Source organism: Squalius cephalus (genome assembly GCF_949319135.1).
Source record: "Squalius cephalus genome assembly, chromosome: 21".
NCBI classification, from domain to species: domain Eukaryota; kingdom Metazoa; phylum Chordata; class Actinopteri; order Cypriniformes; family Leuciscidae; genus Squalius; species Squalius cephalus.
In genome coordinates, this window is record NC_137142.1 from 11,212,463 (window position 1) to 11,233,800 (window position 21,338).

General features: G+C 39.6%; 1 long non-coding RNA gene across 1 annotated transcript; it reads left to right on the top strand.

Moving 5' to 3' along the window:
* The first annotated feature begins 17,443 nt into the window (after window positions 1-17,443).
* Window positions 17,444-19,033, top strand: LOC307149557. Its single transcript, XR_013819583.1, has 3 exons — window positions 17,444-17,855; window positions 18,499-18,726; window positions 18,859-19,033. It is a non-coding gene; the product is annotated as an uncharacterized lncRNA (long non-coding RNA).
* The last annotated feature ends 2,305 nt before the right edge of the window (window positions 19,034-21,338 follow it).

The following is a 21,338-nucleotide window of genomic DNA, read 5'->3' on the forward strand; positions in this document are numbered from 1 at the left end:
AAAACATTTGAGAACCACTAAAATGCACCTGTTGTGCCAGGAGCTATCTTCTTCATAATCTATTTTGTTACAAGAATTCACATAAGGTCCCAAGAATATGCCTTTTTTTCCTTTTTTATTTTTATTTTTTAGAAAGACTAATAAATAAAGGTGACTTGACTTGATATAGCGCTTTTTACAATACAGATTGCATCGAAGCAGCTTCACAGTGATAACATGAAAATAATACAACAAAGTTTGTTTCTAGAAGAAAATTGCGTCATCGTCCACCTTTGTTGAATATTAAATGTCCCCAACTAAGCAAGCCAAAAGCCAAGGCAACAGTGGCAAGGAACCACTACAAGTGGATTACTGAATCTGGAATGAAAGTGGTGTTGATGGACAAGCCATCTAATGCCAGAATAAAGCCTAATAATGGCTGAATAAAAACAAAAGAATAATGATAAAAGAATAATGTAGATTAATTCTCAAACCGGCAGAGGTGCTAACATTCATTGAGAGAGGACAATAGAGTCATGAATGGGCAGTTCTCCACGCCAGACATTAGAGTGCAGGGGAGTTATCACTGTTAAAAAAGACCTGTGAAATTTTCGGTAAAAAAACGGCAGCTGTGGTTGCCAGTATTTTATTGTAAAAAATATGGTGGCAACCTTTTATGTTTTTTACGGGACTTAAATTTACAGGCAAAAAAAAAAAAAAGTAAAAAAAACCCTGTGAAATTTACAGTAAAAAAAAAAAAAAAAAGTCTGTTTGGTTGCCAGTATTTTACCGTAAAAAAAATATGGTAGTAACCTTTTAGTTCTCACGGGACAACCCTTATATTTCATTAACCAATAAACGTTATCATTCAATTTCACTAAAGTATTCAAATCTGCTTTATACTTTTGTAATATACTGATAGCCACCATAATAATACAGGCTGTAAACCACATGATGATTTAATGTTCACCGACATTAGTTTTCAACAAGAACAGAAAAAAGAGAAGCGACGAGCAGAAACACAAGAACTACAACTGACTTCAGCCACAGCCTTAGATCAACTGAAGATAAAAGAAGACATTAAATATCTGAAGATCTCATCAGAGGATTAAACAACTCCACAAACAGCATTACCAGCTTCACTTATTACTAACCAGATTTACTTTATTTCTGCCAGGAGTCTACAGCTCTGTTTGAGAATTAACAGAGGTTTAGATGTTGATGATTTATTGTTTCATTTGAAGTTAACATGATGGTGATCAGTGACTGCTTTAGTTGGGCTCTTGACCCTTGAATTTCTAACATTAGTTTTTCTCTTGCTGCTGTAACTGAAAACCAGAGAGAAAATGAATCAGAAGATGTTGCTTATGTGTTGATGATGATGACATAAAATAGAGCCTTATCTTTGATTATATGGATTATTAATTTTACATTATTGGTTGTAATAGCCCTATGATTCTACAGCATGTGATCCATCAGTGTTGTGATAATCTGAAGAATTTTAAAAACATTGTGCACAATAAAGGTTTGAACTACTGTATCTTACAGATACACACAGACATCAAGAATCAGCATATGAATCTCAACAACGGTGATGATAAAAGTGCAGTGCATGATGGGAGCCATCAATCAAAACTCATCAATATCTCCCAGCATGCATTGCAGCATGAATAAATTATGCTGAATTGCCTTAGTATTTTTTTTTATTATTATCTGCTTTTATTTTTGCTGTTGTTTTTGTTGCAACCTTTTAGTAGCTTGTTTTGTGATGTTCAGAGTTTTATCTGATTATTTTGTTGATTGTCACCGTTGTTGAGATTCATACGCTGATTCTTGATGTCTATGTTGGTTTAAATTGTTGGTCTGAAAAACCTTTTTTGTACACTGTGTTTTTAAAGTTTTTCAGATTATCTGTTTGTCACTGCTGGCTCACATGCAGTAGTGTCACAGAGCTATTATACTCAAAAACATGAAATATATTAGTATTAAACATTCCTCATACAATGAAAGATAATAATCTTTATGTGATCAGTGAGATCAGCCACTTTATGACGATCATGTCATAAACAACAAATGGCCAACAACACATCACGTTTTCTCTCTGATTTTCATACCATAACGAACGTGTTTTATAAACACACAGTTAAAGCAGTCAGAGGAAATCTAAGGTTAGAAAATCAAGGGTCAAGAGCCCAACTAAAGCAAATACTCATCTCCATAATGGTGACTTCAAACTTTATTATTTTCAATAAAACATCAACGTCTAAACCTCTGGTAATTCTCAATAATAACTTTTACGACAAATTGATTTGTAATACAATATTTTTAAATTACAGGCAACCACAACTGGCAGGTTTTTCTTTTATACCATAAACCGGAGTTCAATGCCATAAAACCTCAAATATTTCTACCGTATTTTTTATGGTAAAGCACTTGCAACCAGCTGCCAGTTTTTTCAGTAAACTTTAGTTCAATGCCGTAAAAACTAAAATATTTCTAACGGTAAAGTACTGGCAACCACAGCTGCCAGTTTTTTACCGTAATCTTTAGATTACTGCCGTAAAACCTAAAATATTAATACCATATTTTTTACGGTAAATCACTTGCAAACCAGCTGCCAGTTTTTTACTGTAAACTTTAGTTAAATGTCGTAAAACAAATATTTCTATCATATTTTTTAATGGTAAAGTACTGGCAACCACAGCTGCCAGTTCTTTACCTTAAATTTTAGTTCAATGATGTAAAAGAACCGTATTTTTTACAGTAAGGTACGGTAAATGCAACGGTAAGGTTTTTTTTTACAGTGGCCGTACATTTAACAGTATTTTACTGTAAAATTACATGAAATGTCCCGTGAGAGCACTGTATATTGCTTTTTTACCATTAAAATTACGAATTTTTTTTTTACAGTTTAGGGGCCATAAATTATTTCATTAGCATTTTTATTAGCCTTCTCTAAACACACATATAACATGGTCTTATGAAATTATTAATAAAATGCATAGGTTTGGAATCCTCAGATTTGAAAAGGAGTATGATCACACTTGTCTTCTCTTTAACTGTATACACATGTATATCCTAGAGTTTCAGAAAAGATCTCAACAATGTCACAGTGTGCTCACATTTGCCAAGATACTTAGATATCTGATGTATATCATTTCCCAATGAGCGGACCTGAGCTATGCTACCCACTTTAATTTATAGCTCTATGCTGTTTCTTAACGATTGTTTAATAGTTGTTTGTTTATATTCTATAACCCTTACCCCTTTTTGGACTTAAGTTATATATCAGAGTAGAGATGGCAAGGCTTGCTATTAACTTAGGTAAAGATAAAGACTAGTTTGCTCTGGTTTACTCAGCAATACTTCTGAAAAATCAGACCCAAGCTTCACGCATATAATGTATTCACCAACCCCAAATCTCAAACTTTTACATTATACACAAATCAAACAAAACAAAATAATAAACAAGGTAGAAAACAGGAAAACATCAGTTACATCAGACATCAAACAAGAAAAGCTAAGCGTTTGGGAATCTTGACTGGAAAAGTGAATTACTAAACTTAGCTGATGGTGAAGCTGACATAGCTTGGTAATGGATGAAATGTCCTTGCAAAAGTCCACACTTTTAACTTGATAGTCCCAAGGTTTAGGGCTGAACGATTTTGGAAAATAATCTAATTGCGATTAGTTTTACCAATATTGCGATTGCGATTTAATATGCGATTATTTTTTAAGATCTTTATCTTTTCTATTATTTCAACAAAAACAAGCAATACATCATTGTAAAATAGGATGGGAATCTTTAGGCACCTCATGAGCCGATCTAATTTTTTTCTTATTAATTAATCTTATTAATAAAACTTAAAATATTTATAATTATAAGTACTTTTAAAAAGAAATACACATTAAAAAACTAAATGTTCATCTCTTTTGAAATATAAGATGTGGTTTGTCCTGTCTGTTAAAATAACTGACTGCGTTTACATTCATTTCGCGTCATAAAAGCATTTTGAGATGCAAGTACATTTAACCACGTAGACGGAGTCGCTCACAGCCGCATGCTCAAGCGCTCTTCGCAAAGCGCGTGTGACTATTTGAAACTGAATGCAGCTTCTGTCGGTGATTTTCATATTTTTAATATATAAGCCAACTGCATTCCAAAAGACATATGATGCCTTCGTAGAGCATTTGTAAGGAAAATACCGGCGCCGGCGGGCGAGACTACAAGAGTAACATCAAGCAAAGCACGCGTGACGCGTATCTTATAACGTTAGCGCATCTTGTGCAATGCAGCCTGCGAATGTCCTTGTAATTCGCTTCAACTTCTCCGAACTTTATGAAAGATTATTTTTCGGAAGGTTCGAGTGGTGTCGTGTGTGTGTGTGAGACAGAGGAATTAGAAGCAAGCAGAATATGGTTGTTTATAAAGCACACGCAGCGTAATCACGTATCTGTGTTTAAAACTAAGCTCATACTCTATTCTGAAATGATCTGAATAGATACAAAATCGTTGGAGAGAATCTATAACACAATATCACATAAATTAAACACAAACTGTTCTTTCCTGTAGCCTATGCCAGGTCTATAATAGCGTGCCAAGGTGATGCTTCCTCCGTAGTGCAGACTGCTTTACTCTCGCGTGTCACGTGACCAAAGTTTAATCGCAGCTTTTGCGGTTAGAAAATCGCGTTTCATCATATCATGATATTATCGCAAATGCAATTAATCGTTCAGCCCTACCAAGGTTGCAGCTAGTAAAAGTGTCCTCCTGTCTTCCACAAGTGCAATCCAAACCCTCTAGTGCTCACGTTAAGCGGCCAGGCGTCATAATCCAAGCACCCAACCATAAAGCAGAAAGTTAGCTGAAGCAAGTACTTTCATCCATGTAAGAAAGCACAGGAATAAAAAGGTCCATCTAAATAGACGACACATTCACAATTAGCATGAATAACCCAATGCTCAACACACTCCATATCATAGTTATACATTAAATAAATGTACACTCTGGTTTTGGTAATACTGAGAAAAAAAAAACACTCTACTTACTGATTGACCAAAAAGGAAACACATTCCTCAATCATAGGACCTTAAAAAGTCAAATGGAATAGCCCAAGGAAGCCATTGCTTCCTCTATCCACATGCTTGCCTCTTCTTCAGGTATAGTACCTGGCTAAATACTCATCTATGAAGATGATTAGCGCCCCCTAATGGTGTGAAAAATATAACCGCTAAGGTAACAGAGTTAAAGCTGTTACATACCCCTCCACTCAGAGGAAAATTTGTCATAACCATGGCAAATTTTAAGATTCTGTACATGATAGGTGTCACATTTATCAGGATCTGAGATAAAAACAACTGCATAGTTTACAGGTCCCAACTTTTTCTTAACCTTTGCCGGACCTTTCCACTTGGCAGATAATTTAGCCATTACACCTTCCTCAGCTCTGGATAGGGGATGAGCCCGTACCCAAACCACATCTCCTTCCTGGAAATGAGCTGGCTTGCGACGCTGGTCATAGTATTTCTTCTGTTTTGCCTGAGCTCGTTCCACGTTACACTTGACAATGTTAAGAAGTTCACTATGTTTGTCAAGTGTGGAATAGGCAGGGTGACTAGGATCTGGCGGTCTCTGGAATGCACGCTCCATTGGGCCTTTAAGTCTTCTTCCTAGTGCTATTTCCGCAGGAGTGAATCCAGTGCTTTCATGAAAGGCCGTATTGAGGGCAAACCTGAATTCAGGAATCCATCTGTCCCATAATTTGTGATGGTCACCAACATATGAGGCAATCATTGTCTTCAGATTTCTGTTAACCCGCTCAGTTAGGTTAGTCTGGGGATGGTAAGCAGTTGTTAGTTTTTGAACAACGCCCCACTGTTTGCACACAAAACTGAGAAGTTGAGAAGTAAACTGTGTTCCCTGATCAGACACAAGGTATGCTGGAGTGCCCCATCGAGTAAAAATCTCTTCCACCAAAATTCTTGCAATCTGCGGAGTTTTCGCTGATCTAAGTGGGAACATCTCCACCCACTTAGAACAGTAATCTACAATGACCATAAGGTACTCATTTTGCTTGCTGCTTTTAGGAAAAGGACCCATTAGGTCCACACCTAGCATGAAACCAGGTTCAACTACAGGTGTAGATTGCAGCTGACCAGAGAGTTTAGAAGGCGTTGGTTTGTATCGTTGACATACCTGGCATTCTTTGCAATAATTCCACACATCTTTCCTTATGGTTGGCCAGTAAACTGTTTCCAAAAGCCGGAGAAGAGTTTTGAGCTTACCAAGATGACCACTAAGCGGATTATCATGTGCATACTGGATAAAAGCCCGACGATGTATTGGTGGTATGATGAGTTGAAGCTTCTGCCTGTTTTGTCCATCAGGAATACTTCTGAAAAGAAATCCATTTTCAATTATATGATGTACTCTAGAAGTATCAGGAGGCTGGGACTGGTCACGAATGGCAGAAACTATGTCTTGTATGTCTTGATCATTATTTTGGGCAACAGCAATCTGAGTTAGATCAACTGGCATGCTGGCAGATGGAGGAACTTGATTAAGGGCAATGAGATTTGGTGAGCCATCAACATTTGAGATTCTGGAAAGCACATCTGGTACTATATTACACTGGCCCTTCCTGTACTTGACAACAAAGTGGAACCCTTGGAGCCGAATAGTCCACCTGATCAGACGTGATGATGGCTTGGGATGGTTAAAGGCCCACGTCAAAGCTGCATGATCAGTTATAATTTCAAATAGGTTTCCCTCTAAATAGGGTCGCCACTTTTCAACAGCCCACACAACTGCCAAGCACTCTTTTTCTGACACTGAATAGGCTTTTTCTGCCCCCCTCAATAACCGTGATGCATAGGCAATAACACGCTCACTTCCCTCTACTTCCTGGGTAAGTACAGCTCCTAAACCTACTTCACTCGCATCCGTCTGGACTCTAAAAGGTTTCTCGAGATCAGGTGCTGCCAGAATGGGTGCTTTAGTTAAATCCATCTTGAGTATATCCAACGATTGCTGACACTGCTCTGACCAAATCCAGGTTGTATTTTTTTGTTTTAGTGCATGAAGGGGTGCTGCTTTTTCTGAGAAGTTGGGAATGAATCTATGATACCAACCGGCTAATCCTAAGAATCTTTGTACTTCTTTCAGGGATTGAGGCGTGGGAAACGATCGAATAGCTGAAACTTTGTCCGGATCAGTTCTTATTCCGTCTCCTGAAACTAGGTGACCGAGAAACTTAAGAGATTTCTGAATAAAATTGCATTTTTTCATATTGAGGGTAAGACCAGCTTTAGATAGGCAATGGAATACCTGTTGGATGTGCTTGAAGTGCTCTTGTTCGTCTTTGGAGTAGATCACCACATCGTCAATGTATATCATACAGCACTTCCCCTTCAGATCTCTAAGCACATGCTCCATTAATCTTTGGAAAGATGCTGCCGCATTTTTCAGGCTGAAAGGTAAACGTTGGAATTCATAGAACCCTGATGAAGTCACAAAGGCTGTTTTATGAATGCTGTCATGATCCATGTCTAGTTGCCAATACCCACTTTTCAGATCAAGGGTACTGAACACGGAGGCACCATGCATAGACTCCAAAATGTCTTGAATCTGTGGCATTGGGTACGCATCCAAAGGTGTCTTGGCATTAAGACCCCGATAGTCCACACAAAAACGTGTCCCCCCGTCTTTCTTTGGTACCACAACTACCGGTGAAGCCCAAGATGAGGTAGATGGACGTACGATATGTTTATCTAACATCTCTTTTACCTGTTCATCAATGAAAGCTTGCTTCTCCTTTGACACTCGATAAGCTCTTTTTCTTACAGGCACCTCATCAGTGGTAAGGATTCGATGTTTAACCAATGTTGTATGACCGATGTCATGAGTACAAACTGTAGGCCAACCCAACATCAAACCTTCCAATTGAATCTGCCCCTGTATGCCAGTGTCTGCTTGTGCAGTCAGCCTATGGATAGCCTGAAGATCCTCTTCATTGCGTGACGGTAAAGACAAGGCAAGGTAGAAATGGACAGTATGGGTCGTCGGAATGGTATCCTGCCAGATAAAGGGATGGGTAACCACCTCGTCTCCATCTGTGGGTAAGGTATACTGAACAAGCTGAAAATCTATCACCATTCCTGACTTCAACAAAAAGTCCATTCCCAATATAACAGGTACTGCCAGGTCAGAATCGTTCATTATGTATAATTCAACCTCCACTGGAACATCATGCAATTTTGTTATCCAGAGTACTTTCCCTACTGCAGCTTGATGATGGCCGTTGGCCAGAAGAAAAGTTTGCCCTCCACTTGATAACAAAACTTCCTCCTTACACAACTGCTTCCAAAGGGACATTTGCATTAAAGACAAAGTACTTCCAGTATCAACAAGTGCCGCTATCCGTTTACCTTGAATATTAAGCGGTATGGTGAGATTTCTGGGATTAGATTGCAAATCCTCTTTAATGTTTTGCACAACTCTAGTATAGGATGGAGTGTTTCTTCTTTGTGACTCCTGACTCACAACATTCTTCTTCCGCTGCTCATCAGCGTTCATCATGTTCCAGTACTTCTTTGACTCACCAATGTCTCTTTCAACTTGCATTCCAACCCGAACCAGTTCGTGGACTGACTGCAGGTTCCCTCTTAGAAGACTGGCAAGCCGAGGGTTGCAGTTTCTCAATATGGCCTGAATCATCTCCTTTTCAGCCATTCCCTTTTTCCACCTTAAACACAAGGCACGGTAATGGAAAGCGTAGTCTCTAAAACTTTCATTCACACCTTGCCTCCTTTCCATGAGCTTTCTCATGGCCACTACTTCATAATCTTCATTTAAGAAGGCTTGAAGAAAAGACTCTTTAAACTGCTGTCAATCATGGACACTTTTCTTCTCCGCAGTCCACCAATCTTTGGCTGTATGACTCAAAACAGCAGTAAGGGAAGCTATTATTTCTTCATCTGTTAATGGGCGGACAGCAAAATACTCCTCACAGCGTTCAATGAAAGCAAGTGGGTCTTCCTCGGGGTGATTGCTGAATTTAGGGAATTCAAGCTTGACAGGCGGATTAAACTGGCTTCCTGATATACTATCAGCAGTACAGTAGGCATGAGAATGAATGTCTTTGGAAGGCTTGTGTATAACAGGTCTACTCGTAGATTGATGAGGGGTTGAACTTGTTGGATGGTACAACTGTAGTTTACGATCTATCTGCTTGTCTCGCCTTTTTAGACAATCCACCATAGACTTGCACAAGCATCTCTAGGTATTTTTTCACCCTTCCACATTCACGATCAACATGATAGGACACTTTTTCTTCAGTAGATCTAAACCGTTCCTCACAATCCTGTACAGATATTTGTTCTCTCACCTGTTGTTGAAGGTTACTGACATTTCTTTCCAAAGCATCAATGCGATTACTAAGCTCCTTAATTATGGTTGAGTTAGACTCTGGTTCTGTAGTCTCAGGATCTTCATAGACCTCTGGGGTTGGAGGAGGTGGTAGTTGACAAACTTCATCAGGATCTTCCACATTAGCTCCATCTTCCTCATCTGAAATATATAAATCGCTAAAAGTATTGATCAGCTCCTTTAAAGGCTCTCGATGTGCTCTAAACGATGATGCTGAAAAGTCTGGGTCGGGTACAGGAACATCCCCTTCGAAAGCCTTTGAACTAGACATGATTTAATTGAAACCAATCAGTAGCAAACAAGTATCTTAAAGCCTTCCCAGTCCCTGTTCGGGCGCCATTTATATAACCCTTACACCTTTTTGGACTTAAGTTATATATCAGAGTAGAGATGGCAAGGCTTGATATTAAGTTAGGTAAAGATAAAGACTAGTTTGCTCTGGTTTACTCAGCAATACTTCTGAAAAATCAGACCCAAGCTTCACGCATATAATGTATTCACCAACCCCAAATCTCAAACTTTTACATTATACACAAATCAAACAAAACAAAATAATAAACAAGGTAGAAAACAGGAAAACATCAGTTACATCAGACATCAAACAAGAAAAGCTAAGCGTTTGGGAATCTTGACTGGAAAAGTGAATTACTAAACTTAGCTGATGGTGAAGCTGACATAGCTTGGTAATGGATGAAATGTCCTTGCAAAAGTCCACACTTTTAACTTGATAGTCCCAAGGTTGCAGCTAGTAAAAGTGTCCTCCTGTCTTCCACAAGTGCAATCCAAACCCTCTAGTGCTCACGTTAAGCGGCCAGGCGTCATAATCCAAGCACCCAACCATAAAGCAGAAAGTTAGCTGAAGCAAGTACTTTCATCCATGTAAGAAAGCACAGGAATAAAAAGGTCCATCTAAATAGACGACACATTCACAATTAGCATGAATAACCCAATGCTCAACACACTCCATATCATAGTTATACATTAAATAAATGTACACTCTGGTTTTGGTAATACTGAGAAAAAAAAACACTCTACTTACTGATTGACCAAAAAGGAAACACATTCCTCAATCATAGGACCTTAAAAAGTCAAATGGAATAGCCCAAGGAAGCCATTGCTTCCTCTATCCACATGCTTGCCTCTTCTTCAGGTATAGTACCTGGCTAAATACTCATCTATGAAGATGATTAGCGCCCCCTAATGGTGTGAAAAATATAACCGCTAAGGTAACAGAGTTAAAGCTGTTACAATTCTTTCTAGAGAATTTGAGGATAAATATCTGAGCTACTTAAATGAAACAACTAAGAACTCAATTAAGGCTCCAGAGTACTGCATCATGTACTGTCTTTTATGGCTATTTTGTTTCTTCCCACAGATCGTAGTGTCCTGGTGGACAGTGTTGTGTATGGAGGGCTCTGACCTGACGCTGGCATACCTGACTCCAAAATGTCCAATCTGAAGGGAGTCTGTGAAACCTCAGTTTGTTTCCATTCACATCTTTTTTGGCCATCTTATTGTAGTCACGTTTGTCTCGATCGTGGTTTAGTATGTCTATTCCTTGCTTTCTCTTTTATTCTCTATCATATTTCTGCTGAAGCTTTGCCCCACCCAGTTTCTTCAGAAAACATTGTTGATATAGCTTGGAGAGAGATGATGGATTAACTAATCCAAACCTCAAAAGGGTGTGCGCAACACTCAAGAAGCCAAGAGTGCTCATTTACGCACAAACACACTAGAACCTTCAGCTCCAGCTGCTTAGACATCATTCACAAATAATAAAGACATGACGATGTGTCATTTCTTGATAAGCAGATGTGGCTTTGAGAGGGCATGTGTTCTCTCGTTAGCAGGTCTGTAGCAGTCAAAGAGGGGTGACTGAAGAAAGGGAATGGTTTGTGGGTTCAGAGGTTATCAAACAAGCTGTCTGCACAGGTTCTCTTAAACAGTCCATATCGAGGTGATACCCAAACAACTTCAGATTGCGCAGAATAAGTCACAAGAGGCTGTATGATACAGAGATTTTTTGCACAGTAAGAGTTGTTGTTTTTTATGGCCCCAATATACCAGATACTTAGATGAATATGTAAAAATGTGCTGCATGCTTTTCTCTCAATGACAAAATAAACACACAACAAAAATGAAAGTACTGAGAAAAGCAGCAGTTAAAGGTGCTGTATGTAACTTTTTCACTCTACTTAAGCATACAAATACCATATGTTTGCAGATATTTAGGAAACATGATGAGTTCATATACTCATTTCTCTGAAAAACACTTCTAAAGTCAATTATTTTACTTTGAAATGTGCGTTCCGTGTTGGAATGTCTGTTTTTGTTTTGTTTTGTTTTCGCCCACTGCCAGTTCACCCAACACCCGGGATGCCAGTTGGCAGGAAACACAGCGTATTTCAGCCAGCAAACAAACTGGGTCAGAGATTGCAGATTCTACCCAACCTAAAACCTCAGTATCCATCTAAGAATCTCTATGAATGAGAGCATATTAAAACTCGGATAAATCAACTCATCAACTTACAGTGTGTGAGTCTCCTCGGCTTTCATTGCCAATTGCGCTCGTTCCTGTTGTGTGTCCTCAATCTGGCAACCCAAGTGAGCGTCGAGTCTGAGGAGGAGGGGGCGGGGGAAACAACAATCTCCAGTATTTTGAATTTGGACTGCAGTACCTATTTCGACCACTAGCTGTCACTCTTACAGACTGCACCTTTAAGAAAGCATCTGATCATAGTGATTTGGATCTGTTTGCACTAGTTCCACAATAAACATTTCGGCAAAGTTTTAAACATCCCAAAATTAACTCCACACAAACTTAGTTTTGCCCTGATTTAGTTTGAAATGATGTCACACCAGTTCGTTCTTTGATTGCGCTTGTGTTACATCCGTCAGCTGCGAGTATATTTGTACGCCAGCACAGGGCAGTCTTACCACTCACTCTTCCGCCATGTAACAGCCGGAGTGTAGCGGAGCATTACCAGTTGACACCACACGGTGGTGCCTCCTTTTTGTTTTGTCACTGGGTATCACCTTTAACTCCTCGTCGACTTCCTTGACTGGAGTAATGTGGACGCTGGTGAAGGCTATAGGTCACGAACATTTCTGTCTGGTTATTATTTTTGCTGAAGGTAATAGTTTATATGCCGTGAGACCTGGCTTGTATGGTCTGTATCTGAGAAATAAATATGCAGTGTGGAAATCCCTCCACTTCGTCTCCTGCCTTGCTACTTTATTTCATGCCGGAGCTATGCTAATAGCCTCGTGGCTTAGCTTCCCTCCAACTCCACGTTACACCATCTTGGACTCAGTTTCCCATAGTTCTTTGTCTGTCATCAGTGTAATCATGTGCAGCTGTTTCTCATAACCTCATTATCTCTTTGTCTCTTTTCCTATTTATACCAGTTCAGTCGTTTGTAACTTCGTGAAGTCTTGACTTGTGTTTCACAGTATTACTGAGTTTTTCCTTGTTTTCTGGTGTTTGATATCTGCCCATGTCCTGGATTTATCGTTCCTGTCTTGCCCTCTGGATCTGTATGTTTGTTTGGACTGATTAAATGTGCTCTAACCATCTGCCAGATTTATGGATTGTGGCTTTGAATTGTGCTATCAATAAACTGCATTTGGATCAATCGATGTGCTCAGTGCTGTCCGTAACAGCTTGAAGAATATCAAGGCATTTAGGTTCATCATGAAAGGAGGTTTCTAAAATCCCCTCAGTTGTGGTAAATGTGTGGCCTTAAATGGTTTATAAAACTGTGTCAACAGTAAAATGATCACCAATACTCAAACAGTTTAAATTAATCACAATAATCAACAATTATTATATTTTGTTCTTTAACTGTAGACTGTGAAAATGTGCAGTGACAGGAACAGGAACAGATAATCTACTATAACCGAATAATCATAAAACATTTGTTCTTCCAGTCTCAAACAACCTTGATAAAACTTCAGATAATGCCATTATCTGTTAATTTGAACCTGAAAAGCATAGTATCTGTTTTCTGTTAACACCGTCTTATACGGCCACCCTAAGCAGAAGAAAATAGCCGCTGACCTTGATAGCACTCTATTAGGGATGTCCCGATACCACTTTTTCACTTCCGATACCGATACCGATGCCGCAGCTTTGGCTATTTGCCGATACCGATATCAATCCGATATTTTAATTTTATTCTTGAAACTAATACTAATAATAATAAACTATAAATGGAAGCACTTTGCTCAATTAGCCACATAAAAACATCTCACTCAAATGGAGAACAAATACTTCTCCAGTATATAGTCCACAACAACTGTTGATAATGAAAGACTGCCACCCTTTATTCAAAAGACCTTGAGATATGTTTGGTAACCTGAATGAATTTAAAATTAATTTGCTATATTTCAGATCAATATATTTGTTTCCTTTAAATTTTAATTAACTTTAACTTTATTCTCATCTGAATTATAAATAATTTATTTCTGTATAAAATAATACTACTTTTAAAAACACATTTGATTTTCTTTTTTATTCAATGTAGAATGTGTAACTTAAAAATAAACAGATTAGTGCTCTGTTTTAGGACAAGAAATGAAAACCAATGCAATGATGAATGTCCAAAAGATGAGATCATTTTTGCTTTTAAACAGCTGTGTGTGTGTGTGTGTGTGTGTGTGTGTGTGTGTGTGTGTGTGTGTGTGTGTGTGTGTGTGTGTGAGATTTTGGTTGGGTGACAGTTACAGTTTGACAAGAGTTTACAGTTTGACAAAAGCACAATGTTGGGTTTTACACAAATATAAGTAGGCTAAACACTTTTTGCAGTTTTAATGATGTCCTGTATGAACATGACGGAGTATGTTTTTATGTTTCCACTGTTCGATCGCGCCCGTGCCTCTCTCTCTCTGACACACACACACACACTCCAGCATTGCAATCTTGACAACGCAGCCTGTTCATTTTGCTGCGTTCACACCAAACGCGAATAGAGCGTCAAATTTGCGTCTATCGCGTCTAGTTCGATGCTTGAACAGTTTGAATCCATTCGCGCGTCCAAAGCGAATAGGACGCGCCGCGCACGTATAATGATAAAGTGAGCGTTTGAAGCGATATTGACGCGCGTTCAGAGCTAAGGCGTGCTACAGATTAGGTGTCCCTAAAGAACCCGCATATGCGTGTATCTAACAGTAACGTTAGTTCCGTATTACATTAATTAATGTGCACGCGAGATTTATTTATTTTTATACCGTGTATTCTCTGTGTAAATCCATGCACCGAACGTACGTTCAGTACGAATACGTACCGTTCCACCCCTAATGGGTATCGGATTATAGGTATCGGATAATTTTTTTTCTCCCCTCCGATATCCGATCTAGCGTTTTGGGCCAGTATCGGCACGATACCGATGCCGTGGATCGGATCGGGACATCCCTACACTCTATATTTAGGGACTATCGCTTGTCATGGAGAGGACAAATCTGCAAGGGTGGTGGAGACACTGATGTGGAGAGCAGCCTTCACTGTTCAGTAAAGAGTTTGTGTATCTCTAAAGGCAACTCCTAAATCTTAGTGTGATTAAACACTCAATATTTGTTTCCCTGCTAAAAAATCCAGTTGACCAGCATTAATTCCATGTTGGCCCAGGCCCAGCCTGGTTTAACCTGGTTAGAGCTAGTATAGTTCTGGTAGTTCAAACCAGAAACCAGCACCCCATGCTGGTTCTAGTATGAAAAACATATCTTATGCTGGTGACCAGCAATGCAGGGTTATGAAAGTATTTTTGATGAAAATTCTACTGAAGGTGCCGTATCCATGTTTAAATGCTGTAGTCCATCTATATCCGTGCACTTATGCCATCTACATTTGCGCATCTGAACTGGTCATCTGTGCATGTGCTTGTCATTAAATGCACCAATTAGTGTGTCCAGTAGTAATACTCACAAATTAGTCGCAGAAGAAGAACACCCTAGCAACTGTATAGCAACACGCTAAAAACACTAGCATTATGGCAATGAGTTTATGGGGAAGTGCCACTCATATATTCTACATAAAGTGTAAATATTTTTCTGTATCTGCAATTATATTTGGTGCTGCCATGGTAACTGAAGTTAAATTACATTTAATGAAAAAAAAAAAAAAACCTGTACTATTAAATGTTGTTATGCCAAGGTAGAAACAATGGGAAAGATTCACAATCACACACAACACACACGGGATATTCTTTGTGCTGTTCCACAATTTATCCCTGAACCCAGTTTAGCCAAGGTAAAGTTTTGAATGGAATTTTCCCTTAATGGGAAAGACTTGCCAGCCCATCCCAAATGCGGATATTCACCCAACATACCCTGCCAGTAGGATTCTATCACACAACCACATACGTATACAGACTCGCAAAACACACACAACCCGTTCCATCATGCTCGTTCACCATGGGGTCATAATATAACAGAAGCCTGTCAACACCTAGCAGTCATCCAACAATCAGAGCAGAGCACTGGTGTCAGCAATAACACACATACTTCAACCTCATACACACACACACACACACACACACACACACACACACACATGCAGGCAAAAAAAAAAAGTCTACACCCCCACATTCACATTCCCACATTAGCGGTTATACAACCATGTATAATCAAGGACAGACACAAGAAGCGCTTTTCCCCCTCACCCTCTTTCACTCACACACACTTTTAAATCCAAACCTCTGTTATGTTATGTTATGGCCTTTTGTGCTTGTCAATCACCCTGTCTCCTGTTTCCCACATCTGCCTGCTGTGGCCTGGCCCCTGGCCACCAGTCTGCATGGCCGGAAGTCTCTCCGGTGTCATTTCCTGTCTCGCTTTGGGCCAGGATGATGGTGAGGGTGTGTTGCTCATCTCTATTTATCTGTTCCTTCATAAAAGTCAATTCAGTCATTAGCAGTGCCCCTAAGTTTAGGGGCCTGACCTTATCCAGCTCCTTTCATGCTATGGACATGGATGATATCTCATACCTTGCAGATTTCGTCTGGCGGATGATACAATGGGTGAAAAATCCTGTTAATCTACATGACGTAGTTTCTGCAACACTAGTGTCACCTAGCCGAATTACGAAAATACAACATATTTTGCAAACGCCCCTTTCGCGCATCACGGCTACCCCAAATCAAACATCACAATTACAGCTCTTGTGGGTGCTTGTGGGGGCATGTCTCAAAAGGTAAAAGTAGGCTACCTTCAATAAAAGGGACAACATATTAAGAATACATTTAGCTGTGTTCCTATGTGTCATGAATAATGAATCGATTAGCTAATACTCTGTCTAGAGCGAACGTGAGCATCTCGCTTATAATAAACCCATCCAACATGTCAGCAACTGGCGCATTTTTTAACACGCCAATTGATTGGTAGATGGCAGCTCTATGATGTAACAAGGAGCGCCCATGAGTATAAAATGGTGCCTGCCTTATGCTTGGTACACATTATATGATTTTGGGCTGTCCCAGACAAAAGAAAAGAACGAAAGGCTTCCAGCAGGCCATCAGACCAAAAGAACCAAGGAAAACACAATACATTAATATAAATTGACTGTAAATCACAGAAGTAAGTAAAAATAAATCAGAATGATTCATTAGAGGGACCAACAGCCCAAATGCACTGAAATAACAATAAAGTAGAATTCTGTTACATGTATGCTCTGTCTTGAGTTTCTATTTTGTTTTTGGTTCAGTCCCTGTGAACTTGTTTTCCCCAGTCTGCCTAATTAGTCATGTCAATCACCTGTGCCCTGTTAATTACTTATCTCATTTAGCTCCTTCATTTGTTCTAGTATATCTACTCCCTATGTCTTTCAGTTCTTTATCCAAACTTATCTATGTGTAATGTGAATGTTAGTTGATGTATTTGCCCTTCTCCTGTGTTTCTCTCCTGTGAATTTATTAAAGACTGTGTTTTGGAATTCTCCTTTGTCGTACGATTTACTACACACCGTTGCGTAACAGAAAATTGGACCAATACCAAAAACAGCATGGCCTCACATGCTCTACTGCTGTTATGCCTTGAGCAGGAGCAGCAAAGCCTCAAGGCCCACACTAGCGGATTTCTCTATCTGGCGACCCTAACAGACTTCCCCGATCGCTCCCTGTGTGCTTTCTTTTTTGCCAGCCTTAACGAGTGCACAAAGGATCGCCTGCACGGTGTGGGTCCTCGGGGCACATTCGTCAAGTTTTTCGAGTGGGTGCTGGTGTGCAACTAGTCTCAGTTCACCATCTGCCTCGCTGAGGAACAACTCACCAGCCCAGCTCCGACTATAGAGCCGGCAGAGACCAGCCATCCACCAGCAAGTGAACCGACTGGGATTCTGCTAGAGCCCACAGCAGACCATGGAGACCGACCTTCTGCGATAGACGAGCCCGAACCTGAGAAAAAGCTGGAGAGAGTCATCACCCCGGAGTCCGTACCACAAACAGAGTCTGACCAGGTGTGTGAGCAGGCAACACTGTTTGTTACATAGGGAGTGTTTGTTTAGCTCGAGGGCTAGGAGGAGATCCCCGCCCATAACCCCATCACTGTGGACGAGAAGATGATGGACTGATGGACTGGTAATTATTATGAGGAACTTATGGACATTTTTGAGGATGACCTTATAGACTGGTTTGGCTATGTTATACCCAGTTTACCTGTATCTCCAGCGCCCCCTGCATTCCCAGCCTCCCTCTCCCAGCTCCTCATACAACCAGTTCCTTACCCCACTTCTGCTTATGTCAAGTCAAGTCAAGTCATCTTCATTTATATAGCGCTTTTAACAATGTAGATTGTTTCAAAGCAGCTTTACAGAGATAAGCGTATAATTTAAGGTAACAGAGATTGTTTTGGCTTAATAGCGGTTCTTTAATAAAGTTATTTTCCAGCTAAAGTTAGTTTTGATTGATTCGCTTCCGTCACAACGATCATTTGTTATTAAATTTGGGGCCAATAAGACGACACCATTCTCTCTACACAGACTTTAAACGCAAACCTGTGATAAACGCTGATGGCGTTTACATTCGCATTAAGAATTGGTTCTATAAAGGAGTGGAGGGTGGAGTCCTCATGTCATTATGTCATGTCATTATGTCCTTCAGCCCCTATGCAGCTATCATTGGCATTGAGGACCTGCCCCGTGTCTTCAGGCCATCAGCTCCACCCAGCACAGAGGATCCACTGGTTCCACCTCTAATCTCTGTGCCCTTCGCTCCACCTCAGCCTGTTGACACTTCGGCTCCGCCTTGGCTCCTCCCTCCCTCGGCTCCACCGGAAACCATCGGCCATCTGGCTTCTCCAGGCTCCCTCGTCAATCCTGCTTCGCCTTGGTGAGCAGTCGACCTGCCTGCACCTTTAGCTCCATCTGGCTCCACCATTTCCCCGGATTTGCCTTCATCCTCAGTCCCACTGGCTCAGCCTCTGTCCTCTGGTATTACATCTCCACCTCGTACCTTCACCAGGGTCTCCATCATCGGTGACGTCATCTCCGTCGGTCGTCCCCAGGGTGTTGCCTTCTTTCAAGTCATCTACACCATGACTTCTACCGCCTTTGACTCCACCCTGGGGCCCCGTTCTGGCTGGCCTCTGGATTACCATCTGGATCCTCCTGCTCTTGGCTCCTCACTGGCTCCTCCCACCCACATGTATGATCTGTCTTTCTGTCTTTCTTTTCTGTTTCTATTGTGTTTTTGGTTCAATCCCTGTGACCTATTTTTTCTCAGTCTGTCTTATTAGTCATGTCATTCACCTGTGCCCTGTTAAACACTCTCATCTCATCTCATTTAGCTTCCTCATTTGTTCTAATATATATACAAGGGATGCACCGAAATTTCCGCCACCTAAAATTATTGGCCGAAAAAGGCATTTTCGGTTTTTGCCCGAAAGAGAAAAAGGCAGAAAATATATGCCGCCCTGCCCCTCGTGTTCTGAGATCAGGTTTCACTCTGACACGTTTTGTAACTTTGCGAGCGGCTCCGCTTCTGAAGATGCACAACTTCAAAGCAACTGCTCAGTGTTCTGCTCCATGTGTGCGCAGCGCGTCCTTCTCAGTGTTCCGCCCCCGTGTGTGTGCTGCGTGCTCTGCTCAGTTGCTCTCGGCCCAAACGCATGTACCGTTCACGCTCATCGAAAAAAGCAAATTCTGCTAAAAAACGTTGCGACATACATTTTTCTGGACTTGTTTCTGTTTGGAATAGCCCTCCTGTGCTGTGAATTGGTGTGGTATAGCTGAGCTGGGCAACATGGGTAAAATGAAGGGTAAAATCTCGTTCACTGATCCGATCCCTGCTGCTCACATGCTCTGATAATAATAGCTTTGTAGCACTACTTTATTTTGATAATTGTTCAAAAAATAAATCTGTTAAATCTGATTCTGTTGCATAAAACTGAATAAAGAATAATATATTGATATTTAATATTATTTTAATATTAACCCTCTGGGGTCTAAGGTGTTTTTGGGGTCCTTGAGATGTTCTGACATGCCCTGACATTTGTGCTTTTTTCAGTTGCTTATAAACATATTAATGGCAAAAAAAATTACACACTATTTAGCACAAACAGGGCTACCATAATATGTGAGCAACAAGAATGTACATGTCTGCATTTTTGAGAGAATAATGTTTATGCATGGTTATTGAAAAAACTAAAAACTAAAGTTTCTGAAATAAGGCCATAAAACACATTCTAAATATGTGCCAATAAGACTTTTGTCTAATGGATGTCATCACCTAGTGTTTTTTCTTCAAAATGATGTGAAAATCACCCTGCCTTATCATTCACATAACACAATACATTGATTTGAATTTTGCAAAGCAATTTCTGTTTGGAAAGGCAATATGCGGAGTGGGCGTCAACGATCATGCATATTTAGTGGTTCACACCTGAGGAGACAATGGGGCCTGCATACTTAATTAGCCATTCATTCAGGAGAGTCACTGAGCCACAAGAATGCAAGAGCAACAGTTGGAAGCATCTCAATTCTTTTTTATTTTTCCACATATTGTGCTTGCAATTTGGCCTATAATATCCAAGGAAAACATGTCTAGTAATTGTGCAGTTAATTCTCATACTGTATTTTCAGTTTTGGAATATTTATCCTCTCCCCAAATTTGTCACTAATAAAACACAATAAAAATTATTTAAAGAAAAGGCTTATATTTACCTTTTAATAGTTTGTTTACATCTACCTTGTAAATATATTTTTTTATTAAAAAGGTTACAATGACAACAACAATTCAAGTGTAATCTTTCTTTGTAAAAACTAAAGTGTACATTTTATCATACATATTTCAAAGTTAAGGATTTGATTGATTATTTGATTACTTTATTTTTGACAAAACATACTATATTTAACATGAGCAAAAATTGGCAAACAAAAGCTTATTTGAGGTGGCAGATATTTTACAGTAAAAATGTATAATCTATCCAAAACTAATCAACGAAATGTTGTCTTTCATACAATGCTATGCATAAGTTTAGGCACCCATGCTAAAGTTGACTAAAAAGAGGAATAAAAAATCATCTTTTGGAAATTGAACTTAATGCCTTAATTAAAAAAATTAGGAAAAATCCAACCTTTAAGGACACCAATTTTCTTTGTGAATGAATAATGTATCGTAAATAAATAAATGTTCTTCCTTAAAATACAGGGTGCATAAGTTTGGACACCCCTATGTTAAATTCCCATAGAGGCAGGCAGATTTTTATTTTTAAGTATTTAAAAAAAAAATTTTTTTAGGATACTATGCATCCTGATAAAGTTCCCTTGGCCTTTGGAATTAAAATAGCCCCACATCATCACATAGCCTTCACCATACCTAGAGATTGGCATGGAGTACTTTCCATAAGATCATCTCTCAATGCAAATCAAACTAGCTATTAGGCTAACTGAAATAAAACCATGCCAATCTCTAGGTATGGTGAAGGCTATGTGATGATGTGC